This window comes from Salvia miltiorrhiza, unplaced genomic scaffold, assembly GCF_028751815.1.
Source record: "Salvia miltiorrhiza cultivar Shanhuang (shh) unplaced genomic scaffold, IMPLAD_Smil_shh original_scaffold_358, whole genome shotgun sequence".
Classification (NCBI taxonomy): domain Eukaryota; kingdom Viridiplantae; phylum Streptophyta; class Magnoliopsida; order Lamiales; family Lamiaceae; genus Salvia; species Salvia miltiorrhiza.
In genome coordinates this window covers 43,628-60,460 of record NW_026651535.1, presented here as the reverse complement: position 1 = coordinate 60,460, position 16,833 = coordinate 43,628, and positions in this window count along the sequence as shown.

Sequence of the window (16,833 nt, the reverse complement as noted above, 5' to 3'; positions counted from 1 at the left end):
ATTTACTCTAGAAAATATATATGTTAAGTTAAAAGAATATGCAATATCAATATTTTAGGATATTTTTATTTCAGTTGTACCTTTTTATTTTTGTCAAATGTTCTCAATATCACATTTTGTCCTCATTTTGGTGTTGAAATGATGGGATTTTGGGTCCGAAAGCTGATGTGTCGCTCTAACTGTGGGTCATGTTAACTGTGGGTCATGTTATTATCTAATTGACACAGAGTAACTAAAAAAAAAGGCAAATTCAAGCGAAAATGTCCTCTTATTTTGATTTTGAAATTTTATTTTTCAAAAATTTGAAACTTAGAAAAATAAATTCAAATGAAAAAAATAAATCAAAATCCCTATGCAACATCGTCGACTCGCCGCCGCCAAAATACGCCGCGGCGCCAACTCCTCCAACATGTCGCGGACTTACCTCACCGGATTCTTGCTCAGTATTGTTGGCAAGACGTCGACCCAAATGAAATAATAATTGTATCTCAACCCCCTAAAGATGGCCAATTCTGCAGTCGCCAAGTCGAGTTGCTGAACACATTCAATTTGGGGTTGAATTTCTTGGCCAGCAATGCATAGATAAAACAAGTTTGGTTCATTGACGATGAAATACGGGTCATAATTTTTTGGGACATCCAAATATGATAATAAGATCACAATTGTGACCTTTCTTTATTTAGAAGTGATCCCACAAACTTTTCATCTTCCTATTTACAAAAAAGTATAAGATCCAATATTCTCTCGAATACAAATACCACACTTTTTCTTAAAATCTGTGCCACTTTTATTGAGTGATTGTATCACAATTTTTAGGGATAGAGGAAGTAATTTAATAAGCCACATGTATGCAGACGAGACCTTTACATCACATAAAGGTGGAAAAAATACTTCACGCATGTGAGATCTCTACACCACACAAAGGTGGAAAAATAACCGCACGCAGATAGGACTACTACCCACATAAAAGTAAAAAAATTACGCACACAAAAATGAAAAAACTCACCACATGCAAGTGGGATTAAAGTCAAGAACTCTCACAAATCCATTTGACTCAAAAAAAAATATTATATATCAATATAAGAATCTAAATTATTCAAGGTCTAGAAATATTCTCCGCCTTGAATAATCCTACCAACAACTCAATCTTCATATAATATTCATTATTCAATATAATGACATCTTTGCAATAATCATATGCTCCAGACATTTGAAGCTAATGACATAATTTTATTAGTATTGATAATTACCGTTGTAGAAAATAATTACATAAAAATGACAGGGGAATAAAGAAGTTTAAGTATCATAAATAAAAGTAGAGTATGGTATTGGATCTAGATCTAAATCAGGCCACTAAAAATAAATATTGCCCTCGATGCATCTTAGCAGTAAGTTCCAAATCCTGATCTGTGATAGCATTGGTTTATTAATTTTTTACACTATGTTCGTAAACATCTTAATATTTTATTCTGGGGTTATTTAAACTCTACAAATTTATTGGTGGGATCTGTATTCTGTAAATAACCTGTGAAATTGAATGGATGAATCTATTAATTAAGAAATTCGTACAATAATTTCATCTTTAATACTTAATTAAATCTAAATTGTCTGCTTTAAATTTTAAATTAGATCTTATGATTGATAATCATACACATTGGACCTATTGAATTATCTTGTTTATATACAATTTTACTTTTAATTATATATGAATGTACAATAAGGAAATGAACAAAATTCAATGTTAGAGAGCGTATCAGATAATGAATCGATGTTTTAAAAGTAATAATTTGTATTCAACGTTTTGTAATTCTAATAAGATTGACCCAACCTATTTTGTGACACCATAAATATACATGTCATGTTACTTCAATAAAAAAAACGATTGAACACGTTATTTCATTTTATTCTCTAAAAAATTAAAATTTCACTATAACTATAAAACAATGGTATTGTCCGATTTCTCATAAAATTAAACAAGATTATCGACCATTCACCCTCAAATAATAGTCAAAATTAGCTCAATCGTAAGCTTGCATTTTCAAGCAAAAGCGGAAATTTCATAAATTCCACGTCGTACGTAGATATTCTAATCCCAAAACACATAATGCTGACATTTTTGTTTACAATTATAAAATGCTAGGTATAGAATTATTACTTTTGAAATATTGGAATGTTTTTTGTATATATTCCACCACAATGTCGAGCTAGACATTTTCTGAAAATTTCCCTTAATGATATCAAGTCCCCCAACATTTATGTAGTATAAATTTCTTTTTTTAATTTGATTAGTTTTTTCTTTTAGAATTATAAAAAATATTTATTATATAATCAAATAAGCAATCTGCACGGAGGACTTCTACATCACATAAAGGAGAGTATTTGAATGTCTTAACTTTGTCACTTCATGAGTTATGCCTGATTGATATAATTTGATTAGTTACAATAATGATTTGTACATAATAAATTATTCAAATCTCAAACCCACTTATTAAAGAGGAAGCGAATTTATCGTTGCTACTTTTTTTTTTTTTCCTAAGTTGTAAAAATAGGTGCCGATTTGACTTATTAGGGCACGTAACAACCCAGTGATAAAATAAGATAAAAATTGAGAGTTGCCGCTTGAAATATTAGCTTTTCATTTTTCATAATAATAAATAAATCGTGGGATCACGTGATGTCGCGTGACAGAAGGCTATGTTAGGAATTTGATTTGGATTTGTAGCACATGTTGCTGGCCTCGTGACTTCTGGCATCAATTTGAAACAACATTATTTTTAACTTAAATTATCTTACAAGGATGTCTAATTGGGAATCAAAGCACGAGACTTTGGGAGGCTTGCACATGAGAGAGAGAGAGAGATGCCAATATTTTAAACAGTCAGTAGGTATGGATTTACACTTGTTAAACTAAAGAAATCGTGGAACAAAATTAGAAACGTCCTAGTGAATTTTGTATGTATCAAACGATTTGATTACGATGTAGTTTTTTGTAATTCTCAATGAAGTTATGTTTGTTGGAAAATAGATTTTGAGAAGACTAATGTTTGGTCAATTATTTTAAGTAACGAGACATTTAATTTTATAGAACTAAATGATATAAGATCGATCTATATTTTGAATAGATGATTATGGTATATTTATATACTCAAAACTAATTTTCGATGAGTGCTAAATACTTAATTAAAGTTAGTTAATACTTTTTTCGATAAATAATTAATATTAATCACTGTAGAGTTGTGAATAAAGTCATTAAAAATTAATTAATGCTTATTCATGTGAAGCCAATATGCGCCACCATTGCTGCCCGATCCGTAGACTTGAAACTCTATAGTCCCCCCCCCCCCCTCCCCCGCACAAATGGAGAGTGAAGCTTAACAGACTCCCCTATAATGGGTGGATTGTGCCTATAAATAAGACAGTCATCAGTAATAGCAACATTGTCACAGTTGCATAATACATGTATAATACATGTAATTAATCGTTCAATACAAAAAAGTTTCACTTCCCTAAACTTAACTTGGACAGGAAGCATTGCTTCTATAAACATCCTTCTTGCCATAATTATTGGCACTACTACAAGTGTACATTTCATATATTTTTAAGCATGGTATATCAATATTAATTATACATGCTTCTATAAAATATTTAATAGTATAAGATACATTGGTAGGGGCCATTTGTCACAATTTTGCCCATCATCTTGCAAATATATACATAATTAATACCTGATTGTTTTCAACAGATTTATAGAAATAGATATAGAGAATGTCACCATGATCAAAACTAATATATATACAGTGGCAGATTCGAGGGGGGCTAGGGGGGCCGAAGCCACCTCCCAATTCAACAGATTTATAGAAATAGATATAGAGAATGTCACCATGATCAAGACTAATATATATACAGTGGCGGATTCGGGGGGGGGGGGGGGGGGGGGGGGGGGCTAGGGGGGCCGAAGCCCCCTCCCAATTTTTGAGTTTTTTAATTTTATTTTAATTATTAAATATAGATATATATTTTATTTTATATATGCATATGTATATATATGTATATGTGTATATAAATAAGAAATAGAAGAAAGAATATAATTAATACATTATTTATAGCATATCCAACTATCCATATTAATTAACATTGTACATTGATTTGTTATATTTATGTTATTTTTATCCTGTTTTTTTCTTATTTAATTTTTAATGTTGAATTTGAATCCATTCTAAAGTTAAAAGTAAAATTACTAATTATTAACAATGAAAGTTAATTTATTTGTTTAGAAAATGAAATATATTTTTTTAAAAGAATGCATAAAAGTATGTTTTTGTATATGCTTTCAATCTACTTAATGTTGAATTAATTGAATTGCAAACAATTATCTATTATATTAAGTGATTGTTAAAAAATGCATGAAAATGAATTGTACGGAATGCTCAAAAAAATTTGGTTCGGGGGCGGTCGTGTAAATGTCTTTGGACGTCGTAGATCAATAAATTCAACCCCCCTAACCTTAAATCCTGGATCCGCCCCTGAAGACTATTCTCAAATTTTATGTCCGTTCGCAGATTTCATAGAGGAAGAACAGTTGAGAGTTGAACTCCATTTTAACTTATATAATTGAGTTAGACTAGCTAATTTGATGAGATGGTAAACATTGATCATTCAAATATAGGTATGATATCTCAATTATATGTACTTCTCCTTATTTCACCAACCAAAAAAGTGAAGTTGCAAAAATGTAATTAATGTTGCAAAGGCCTAGTTCTAGTAGTAAAGTTGAGGCATCTAAAAATTCTCTTTTGTGTGAGGTCTTGGGTTCAATCTCACTTGCATGTGAGTAGTTTTTCTCATTTTTGTGTGTGGGTAGTGATCCCGCTTGTGCGTGGGTAGTTTTTCCACTTTTGCGTGGTGTAGATGTCTCGTCTGCGTGCAGCTGATTGCTTATTTGATTACATAATATATATATCTCTTATAATTCTAAAAAAATATTGCAAAGTATAACCGCATCTCTTGTAATTCTAAAAAAGATGTTGCAAAGTATAACCAAAACAAGTTTAGGTGTAATTAAATGAATTTTAACAAAAAAAAAAACTTAAAAAGTTGCAACTTTGGTGGTGATTAATTATACTCCCTCCGTCCACGAAAGAACTTCATATCTTTCCTTTTTGGAACGTCCACAAAAGAACTTCCTACCTATTTATGGACTATACCCCACCACTTATAATCCTCTTACTTTTCACTTTTCACAACTCCCAATATTAATTATAACACATTTTCACCACTCCCAATACACTCAACTATCTTTTATCCACTCTCAATACACTCAACAATATTTTTTCTTAAAACCCGTGTCACTCCCTCCTAGGAAGTTCTTTCATGGACGGAGGGAGTATATTCCAACGATCAAGTGCGGTCTGACGGATCTGCTGGTAAGAGTCACCTGAACTAGAGTTTGTTGGTAAGAACCAGCGATCAGAACCAAACCATCAGAAGTATTAATTATCAAACTAAAATTTAAATATTATATTTGATGTACTTCCATTAGGTTTAGCAAGTCGTAAGCCTTGTTCATCTTGCTTGAAACTGATTCAAGCTGTGAAATAAAATTCGAGAAAAGATTATGTGAAATTTTGTGGGTTAAAGATAACAAATCAATATTAGTTGAAGAAACAAACTAATTTTTTCACTGTAACCTTGAAATTTATAGATCACTATTCCAAAATTCTAGACCAAGTTTTTCCTAACTCTCAAAATGAATAAATAAATAAAAGTTCCCATGAAACAGACCAATAATGCCACTTGATGACTAGAAATATTATTTATATTGTGCAATTAGTGACGGGCATCTCTGAATTTTTAAGTCAGTCCAACTTTCCTTCATCTTGCCCAAAATTCTAAAGTTCTTTCCGCCTTTTCCTTCCTCAACCTCAATCAAAAAAAGAAAAGAAGAAGAATAAGCTACGATAAGAAACAAGTAAGAGAGATCAAGAAAATTAAGAGAAAGATGATGTAATCTTTTGCCCAACTAAAATATTGTATCTAGTGTGTATATGTTGGCCTAGCGGTAGAACAATTAATGCTAAGGTTAAAAGTCTTGTGTTCGAGTACAATTTAGGGTTAATTGCACCAAATATCACCAACTTTGTCCGAATTTCATTTTCCCCATAATTTAAAAAAAATTCATTTTTTTATCACAGATATTTGAATTACTCATTCATTTTTCCTACGATTTTTAGCTCTTGTGACCAAAAAGTTGACGTGTCGCTGATGTCGATTTAAATTTACACAAAACATTGATGTGGAATATATATTAATTTAAAATTTAAAATTACTCAAATAATAAAATCACACAAAAAAGCCCTAATATCACTTGAATTAGAAAAAAAATCCCTAAGTATCGGTTGTCTTATTCTTCAACAAAAATCGGCTATCTTCTTTTCCTCCATCCCAATCTCGCCGCCATCCATCACGCGCGCCGCCAGTCAAAGCTCCGCTTGTCTTCCATCTCACCAGCTGCCACCCATCTATCTCGTGTCTTCCATCGGCTGAAATCGCCGAAGCTCCACCGTCCTCCGCCCCCAAGCTCGAAAATACAGTACCGGATTGTCCCTGCAAATCATCGCAAGCCACCATTCAAATCGCCGAAGCTCCGGGCAACATGGGTGAATAATGAAAAATAAATAAAAATTATGAAAAAAATGGAATTCGGTCAAAGTTCGTTATATGTGGTATAATAAAAAAACACAACGTTTTCAATCGCTGAAGTGGAACGTGTGTGGCGAGTGCCGGCGAGCCACATCAGCACCACGTCAACTCCGATCTGAGGGAGAAAAAATCGTGGGAAAAATGAACGACTAATTCAATATGTGATAAAAAAAATTAATTTTTTTAAATTTATGGGGAAAATGGAATTCAGCCAAAGTTGGTGATATTTGGTGCAATTAACCCTTTAATTTAGTTACTTAATTGTTAATTTTATCAAAAAAATATACTCCCTTCGTCCCATTATTAATAGCACGTACTCCCTCCGTCCCAATAAATGTGGCCACCTTTCCATTTTAGTTTGTCCCACTAAAAGTTACCACTTTCTTAAAATAGAAATTTTTACTTTAATTAAGTTTGATTAATTAATCTAATTAAAACATCTAACTAAACCTAAACCCCTAATTAAATAAACTCCCCCACCCACAAAACTTGCCTACCGCCGCCCACCCCCTTGTTTTCCCTCTTTCTCTCTCACTCTCGCCCCGACGCTTGACCGCTGCAGCCCCGCCGCTCTCTCCTTCTCGCCCCGCCGCCCCGCTGCCGGTCTCTGCTCTCTCCCCGCCGCCCACCGCCGCTGCCGCTCGTTTCCCCCACCGCCGCTCGTTTCCCCAGCCACCGCACTGCCCTTCTCTCACAAACCCTAAATCTAAACTCACCGCTTCAGCTTCGATTTCCGGCGACCGCGCGTAGCAGCTAGCGAACCAGCCACCGCCGACTGCACAGCCATAGGTCTAAACTCTACCTCTTCTTCAAGTCCGGCGACTGCACAGCCATAGGGCTGCCGCCACCGAGCTCCATATCCCCTTATTCCAGGCACTTTAATCACGGCCCTTGGCCTCGATTCCCGACGACGAATCTGGTTATGCGATCTGTCTGATTTGGTTTTTGGCTATGCAATTTTTTGGTTTTTGATTTTTAGTTTTTGGTTTTGTATTTTTAGTTTTTGGCTATGCGATTTGGTCTGATTTGCGATTTGGTAGAGGACTGAGGGACGATCGCTGGCTTCTCTGTTGCCGTCGCCCTCGCCGGCGCCGGCGGCAGACTGGGGAACAAGTTAAGTCCGAAGAAGAATGTTTTTCACACTTAATTAACTCTTTAATTTTGGTGGACCACACATAATTAAAACATAATAATTCTCTTCTTAATCTCCGTGCCGAAAACAAAAGTGGCCACATTTATTGGGACGGAGGGAGTATTTCATTTTGGGTTGTCCCAACCTAAATGACACGTTTCTATTTTGGAAAATAATAAGTGGTTACTTAAGGCTTTAATTAATTCACTAATTATATTCTTAACATATAACATCATTCCTCCCTAATTATTTTCCCTTTCGGTCCTCTCTTCCTCCATTTTCACATACTCGTAATCAAGAGAGTGTCGCCGCCGGCTTCAAAAATATTGCCGCCTCCACTTCTCTCTCGTCGTCGAAGAGCGTCGTCGTCTTTCTCGCAACTCGTCGCGCCATAGTCTCTGCCTCCCTCATTCTCAGCCACCACCGCCCGTCGATCTGCCGCCACCACCGCCCTCTCGTCCCCTTACCATCCGATCGCACCCGCATCGCCGCCTTCGTCGCTGCGTTTTACCACAGGTGCTCCTCCCGCCTTTGCCACTCTCTCCTCCGCCGCCTCCCTCACCTTCCGCTTGCTCCACCCCCTTTGAGTGAACCCTAGCAGCAACGCAGCGACAGAGTACGAAGGAATTGTTTCAATTTTTGTCTTCAATACTTGGGTTTCGATGTTTGTGGGTAGATCTGGTTTTGATTTTTGTTTCAATTTTGTCTTCAATACTTATGGATTTGTGGATTTCTGTTTGTGGGTTTCGATTTTGTTTTGATTTTTGGTTTCGATATCTATTTGCTGGTGAATCGAGCTGGCAGACGACAGAGGCGGCGGCGGTGGCGACTCTTCACCGCGAGCCCGGCGGCGCTGGAGGACGAAGGAGGCGGCGGCTGTTCTCTGTCTCCGGCACAAGGGGCGTACACCCTGTTTCGAACGAGAGGCGGAGAGAGGGAAGAGGTAAGGGAGAGAGAGGATAGGGGGAGGACGGAGAGGGGCCGACAACGGAGGCGCTCGCCGGCGGCGGCGGCGCCGTGTACCAGTCCGGCGAGAGAGAGAAGCCGAGAGAGGAGTGTATGTGAGTGTGTGACTGCGTGTGTGTATGTTAATTAAAATAACACTAAACATCTAATTCCCTTAATTCTACTCTTCTTAATCTTCGTGCCGAACAGTATCGTCCCATAAATAATGGGATGGAGGGAGTAGTAAATTATTGTGTCTCGGCTAATTTTATGATGAATAAGCTTAGGGGGCATTTACTTTGAAGTACTAGGTTTGATAGACAAAAATAGTAAGACTAATCTTTTGTTTACTTTAGGGGTTATGGCCAAAAAATACACGAACTTTAAAAAAAGTTGTAATTTTCACCTGAACTTTCAATTAAGCCAAAATATACATGAATTTATATTTTTGTTGCAATTTTCACCTAAGTTTGACTTTCAATGAAATTAGGGCTTAATTGACAATCGAACTTTACCTAATTTTGATCTAACTTCTGATGATGATGAGTATTTAGAAGCTCGGGGTCTAAGAAAACAAAATTTAATATATTTGACTTAATTTTAACTATCAATTAAGCTTCAATTTTGTTGAAAGTCAAGCTTAGGTGAAAATTGCAACAAAAATATAAATTCATATATTTTTTGGCTTAATTGAAAATTTTGGGTGAAAATTGCAATTTTTTTTTAAAGTTCATGTATTTTTTTGCCATAACCTCTTTATTTTATTGGATTGAAACTTTGGTATCTCAATGCCCTTGATTATTTTTATCATTTAAGTTAGTTTTGCTTGATTCTTATCCCATCAAAAGGGTGAGATTAGAATAATCATACTCTTAAAGATAAAAATACGCAATCCTTCGTTTTATCAATCATGCAAAGCAAACACTCCCTTAAAAATCTTAAATGGTACTCCCTCCGTCCCAAACGAAATGTCCTATTTATTTTCGACACGAAGATTAAGAAATGTATATAAAGTAGATAAAATGGGTTGGTAGAAATTATTTAAATATTAAGTATAGAGAGAGTGTGTATTGCCAAAAAAGGAAACAGGACATTTCGTTTGGGACAGCTCAAAAAGGAAAACATGACATTTTGTTTGGAACGGAGGGAGTATTACTCAATCAGGCAGGCACTGGTCAGAATCATGTAGTTTGATCCTGCTACAAATTGTTTTTGTTTTTCTCTATATTTTTTTTTTTCAAATTTGGACCCCCAATCTTAGTTTTAAACAGTTAAAGTTCAAAATATTTAAATCTTATTTATAATATAAATTTATCAAATCTTATTGTATTGACCCTAAGGAAAATATTATGTAGCTTGATCTAATCTTTGGCCTAATTGTATAATCGTATCAGGATTCAAAAAATGCGTATCATTACTGTTTCTTTCTTAAAAAGACATAACTCTTGATATTATATTCGAAAAATGAGCTGTTACTTAGATTAGTGTTGATTCATACTTTCAAATGTGATGATTAATGCTTTATGCTAGTGTTAGTGTTGGATAATATTTTTGACTACCACACTAAATTATTTTAATTATATAAGTTAGATCCAAAAATGTACCCATATATTTATTTATATTTGTGTGCATGTATGAACACACAGAACACTCCGCGATTGCATTCAGAAAGCAAAAAGTCTTCATGCAAGATCCTGTTCTATATAAAAATACCAAAAATCAGCTCCACGATAAATTGTTAGTGGAGCATTTTATTAACCAGACTCCTCAATTATTATTATTATTATTATTATTATTATTATTATTATTATTATTATTATTATTATTATTATTATTATTATTATTATTATTATTATTATTATTATTTTTTAAGTTACAAGAGGTATCTGAATACAATCAATTATGCAATCCGCACGCAGACGGAACCTCAACACCATTCAACGGTGGAAAAACATCACCGCACGCAGGCGAGCGCACATAGGCGAAAACAATATAATGCAACAACAATACATCACCACATAAAGTGGGAATACATAACCCAATACCTCTCACGAAAGAGAATCTTTGGGTGCTTTAACTTTTTCACTATAGCGAGGCCGCATTGGCGACTCCTCAATTATTGTTGATTGTAAATATATGTGAATTAGATTTGATTTAATAGCAGTTAGTATCATAAAATTTGAAATAAACATATATATATAGCTCGATATAGAAACGAAGTATTAATATTTCCTTTGTACTATTAGTTATTGAGATAAATTCATATACCGTATCTAGAAATTATAATCACAAATTCAAACTTCCCTAAAAAATTGAATGTTATATGTATTACCATCTAAATATTGAGAGCATTATGTTATGTTAGATAGATAATTTTTCAATCCTCAAATTAAAATAATTACCGTCTTTAAATAATCAGCAGCTGATACATGAAAAGCTTATGGGAGGAGAAATATGTACTTCAGCAGTGAAATGTTTGATTGTAGAGTGTCAATGATTCAATAGCTCAGACGTGTAGTGTAGTACACTGTACACACCAATCCGAGTTCAATGAGAGCCGTTGTATACATTAAAAGATGTTTATTTTGCACGATATATAAGATGCATGATTGAATATTTTTATTTTCAAAAGAGGATTTCTTCAATCACATCCTTTCAATGGGATATAAATTAAGTAAAATTAGCTTAAGTAATAGAAATAATCAATGCCTTAAGATATCCCAAAGTTTCAATCGATTCAAATAAACGAGAAATTAATCTTATAGTATTTTTTTATCTATCAAGGCTGTCATTATAAGTAAACGCCCTTAAGACATTTGTTGTAAACTTGTGATTGTGGAGCAATTTTATCTTGCAAAATGTGCTGAGTTCATAGATGTTCATATTGTTTAACTTTTTCGAGAACAATTGTGAGATTGTTGGAACGCCATTTTTCACATTTTCTGCGACCATTCAAACATGTAAACAACATAAATAATCATCATATGTTGATTACTTCAATTTAATTTTTAGTGAAAAATATTACGAATTTAAATTTCCATCAATTTGTACAGTTTACATGCTATTATACATGGAGTGACGTGACCTAAAAAATGAATTGCTCTTCGGAAATTAAAAATCCTAAAATTAAATAACGTATCACATATGTATAAATTGCATGGCCGATCAACATGGTTCTTTTATTTAATTTTTATCAGTACGTGAATATAAAAATGTAAATGTATGTAATGATTCAACTTTTGCAAGCAATACCAATCTTTAAAATGAAGAAGAAAGCTATCAACTATTTTAAAATCAATCAATGCTAATTAATGAGTGTACAAGTGGAGAGCAGATCATATCACTAATTGATATATTCACCAACTTACACTCATCAACGTATTAATTATTGCATGAATATAATTAAAGAAATAACTGAAATTCGAAAAACTATTCCTTTCTTGATGTTTCGGTATCTCTTTAGGACGTGTTTGGTTGCATGGATTAGGGCGTATTAGTGCTTTTATATGGGTTAGTGTTTCACGTCCTCGTCGTTGCTTTATAAATAGGAAAAACTAACATGGAATTAAATAGAAATAATTTGTAGAAAAACTTATTGATTGCTTTTGCTTTCGCTAACAAACAAATTAAGCCAAGTGTATTATACCAATAATTCTCTTGTTTCTTGGAATGTTCTTCCCTTCTTTCAAGGTAAATAAAGGTATATATTAACCCTCCCTTTTTGTTCTTTCGGCTCTAAAGCAAGATTTGTTTTTTTTTTTTTTTTTTTTAGTGACTTCAAGCTAGAAATTACCAATGTATATATTAGGTGTAGTTGAATCTTGAAAGTATCTCCACGTTGTTTGAGTCTAACCAATAGAGTCGAGTGCGTGTGAAATGTGAATTAATTTTAGCCGAATTGAACATGAGCCGAGTTTGAGTTATTTGATCTACCTATTATGATATATGACAACATTTTTGATCCTTTATTAGACAATACGGGACAAAACATTATTGGACTGTGATATCTTAATTACTATGATATCTTTTAACATATATGGTTCATTTGTTTAGATGTATTAGAATGTTGCAACTTGCAATATATAATACGTTCCTAAAATGTCTCAAATGATATGAGTGTAACTTAGTCAACAATATATTATAATTAATATATTAATTTAAAGTAAACAGGCAAAATTATGGTAGTTTAATAGTAATAAATAATATAATTATGATTTGTATTATGTATCTAACGTAGAAGATGGTATACAACATCTCAAGGATCTATATAATACATACCAGACCTTAGCTTTATAAAGATCCTCGTATTATGAAACAAATATAATATTACGGAATCATAAACCATAAATATATGATATGCCCTAATCACCCTTGTTAAATAAGCCCTTGCATTATAAGAGACTATATTTTGAAACAAACAATATACTAATAAAAGGAATATCACAATTATATTTTTCACCCTTGTTTTTTAAACTTTTTTGTAGGCGATCATGGCTTAGTTTTAATTATTGATCTTTATAGGTAAAAAGAATGTCCACGTCAGACGTGGACATTCTTTTTACCTATAAAGATCAATAATTAAAACTAAGCCATGATCGCCTACAAAAAAGTTAAAAAAACAAAACAAAAAAAAACATTTATGCATAAACTACCAGAATTATTAAAATGAAATGCATTTTTTTGTATAATTTAATGCATTTTTATGTGAAAACTTTATGTATTTTTGTTTGATTTTATATACATCTGAAACATGCCTATTTTGGGGGGGGGGGGGTGGTAATGGGGATGGTTGGGGGTGGTGTGGGATGGGTTGGGGGGTGGTATGGGGTGGGGTGGTGAAAATACCAAAACTGTAAAAATCAAATGCATTTTTCTGTTCAAAGTCATGCATTTCATGTGAAAACTTTATGCATCTTCGTGTGAAACTATATGCATCTAAAATAGTATCTATTTTGAGAAAATCTAAAAAAATATATTTTTTTAATTATTAAATCTGAAAATTACATTCCAATTTTACCCCCCTCCAGATTTTGCCTTGAAATGTCTTGCCACGTGTCACCATCTTGATGCGCCACATGTCATAAATGTGTGGTCAAGATTTGGACCTACGGATCTATTATAAGCATTGGATACTACATGATCTCATTCCTATATATATATATGTATATATATAGGGAGAGGTTCAAATAAGAACCACTAAATAAAATTAGAACAGAGAACTATTTTAAGCCATTCGATCATCAAGATCTACGGTGGATGCATCATCTTGGTGGATGAATGCAGATCCTGGGTTCGAATCCTGAAGGGAGCAAAAAATTTATTATTTTCGGATGCATTAAATTTAATAGCGAATGCATTAATTTATATAGTAGATGCATTGATTTTAATGGTTCTTATGTTCTCACAATAAGTGTGGTTCTCACTATAACTGCACCATATATATATATAGGGTCAAGTTAAACAGAGAATTATTATATATTTCATTTTGAACAAGTCTATACATTTTACGAACAGATTAACATAACTAACGAACAGACATATTTAGTAAAAAAAGAGAAAAACTCGCCACCAACAGGATTCGAACCCGGGGCAAATTGCTGTTCATGCGGTACATTGATCTGTTCATAAAAATTGTAGATCTGTTCGTTTTTATTTCACGAATTCTCTATTCTCTAAATATTTAGCATTCTCTGTTTAACTTTTCTATATATATATATATATATATATATATATATAGAACTACATTATTTGTGAGAACTGTGATCAACAGTTTCGAACTGAAACGTAATCATGTCTGAACGATCCGATTACTGTTCTTATTTCGGCGAACCGACGATTCACGATTCAAATTGCTGGAACCGCGAATCGTCTGAACATTCCCCCTAAATTCCACAATTTAAATCCCCCCATTTCTCTTCAATCTTTCCTTATAAATACATAATCATCCTACACCATTTCTTACGCATTTCCTTCTACTCGCTACACTCTCTCTAAGCATTTCTAATTCTAAAGCATTCCATAGCTATTATTCCCTCTGTCTATAAAAATTATCCATTTCTAAATGACACATGTTTTAATAAAGTAATTGCATGTATTCCAAGTAGAGTAAGAGTTCCACTTTATTTTATGAGTGAAAAACTTACAAAAAATAAATTGAATATATTTTATGATAACAGACGAAAATGATAAATTAGATACATTTTATGAGGACGGAGGGAGTATTCTATTTTTTTTAAAGCACTATTTAAATTTCTCAACCTCTTGTTGTTGTGCTACTTAAATTTCTTCCTTTCTTGTTCCATTATCCTACTTTTTTTTTTTTTTTCGAATGGCTTATTCTGGTTCTCGTCATAATGACAAAAGCAAGAACCCCATTAATCTCAATGCTACCATTGGAAATAGACCACGAGTCCCTCGTAGGAATTGTGGTGTTGTTATCCAAGAAAATCCTGGTGAGGATTACTACGTTGGTGATCAGTGGCGGATTCATGGGGGCTGAAGCCCCCTCCCAATTTTCGAGTTTTTTTAATTATTAAATATAGATATATATTTTATTTTATGTATGTAAATGTATATGTATATGTATATATATATATGTATATGTGTATATAAATAAGAAATAGAAGAAAGAATATAATACATTATTTATAGTATATCCAACTATCCATATTAATTAGCATTGTACATTGATTTGTTATATTTATGTTATTTTTATCCTATTTTTTTTTCTTATTTAATTTTTAATGTTGAATTTGAGTCCATTCTAAAGTTAAAAGTAAAATTACTGGTTATTAACAATGAAAGTTAATTTATTTGTTTACAAAATGAAATATATTTTTTTCAAAAGAATGCATAAAAGTATGTTTTTGTATATGCTTTCAATCTACTTAATGTTGAATTAATTGAATTGCAAATAATTATCTATTATATTAAGTGATTGTTAAAAAAATGTATGAAAATGAAGTGTACAGAATGCTCAAAAAAATTTGCTTCGGGGGCTCCTGGCCCCGAACCCCGTGTAAATGTCTTCGGACGTTGTAGATCAATAAATTCAGCCTACCCTAACCTTAAATCCTCGATCCGCCCCTGTTGGTGATGATACTTCTCCAAATAATGATTTCAAAGGATCCTCAATAAACGTCAAATTGAAGAAATGTAGCATGAAAGGGTGCTCAACGAGAAGTATCAAACTGCCGCCGATCGGAAAATGACGAAACGTCCTGTTGCCGACGTAGAGAAAAATGATGAAGATGCGTCATCCACCAACCAAGATGACACTCCAATTGATTTGGAGGAAATTGATCGAGCTCCTCGTTCCAATGTTATCATTGTTTATTTTTCAGAGACAACTTATCGTATCTTAATGTTGATCTTAATATTAGGACTCTCAAAACACTTTATTTAGTTTATTGGAATGCTGACAAATATTCCCTCCGTCCCACGAAGCATGACCTAGTTTTCTTTTTAGTTTGTCCCACGAAGCTTGACCTGTTTCTAAAAATGACAAAAATTTTACTCTTTATTCACCTTTTCACTTTTTCACCTATTACACTTCACATACAAAATACCAATTTCTTAATTCCCGTACCGAAAAGAAATGGGTCATGCTTCATGGGACGGAGGGAGTATGATTTTCCAGTCCTCCAAAATCTTCATCTCAGATATTTGTCTAAATTGGATGAGTTCCCTTCATGCATTGGAGAAATAGCAATGCTCCAATTTATTGATTTAACACATCTTCAACCATTTCAACAATCACAACATTGGTGGAAGAAGAGGAGCAAGGGAATGAGAGCCTTCGACTTAATGTGTCTCTTCAGGGAGATAAAGAAAGACTGGAGAGCTTCAAGAAAACTTCTCACAAGTAGTAATCTATCTCTGCATCTTGCAGAGTTTCTGATTATGTTACATTTTTGTTTTTTGCTTTAGGGGTTTCACATCGGGATGAATGTATGGTTCTGCTTACGAACATATTATCTGCCCATTGAATTTCAAGATCTTCTATCCCACTTGTGTAGCATTTTCTTTACTTTCATTTATTTTCTTAATTTAAATTT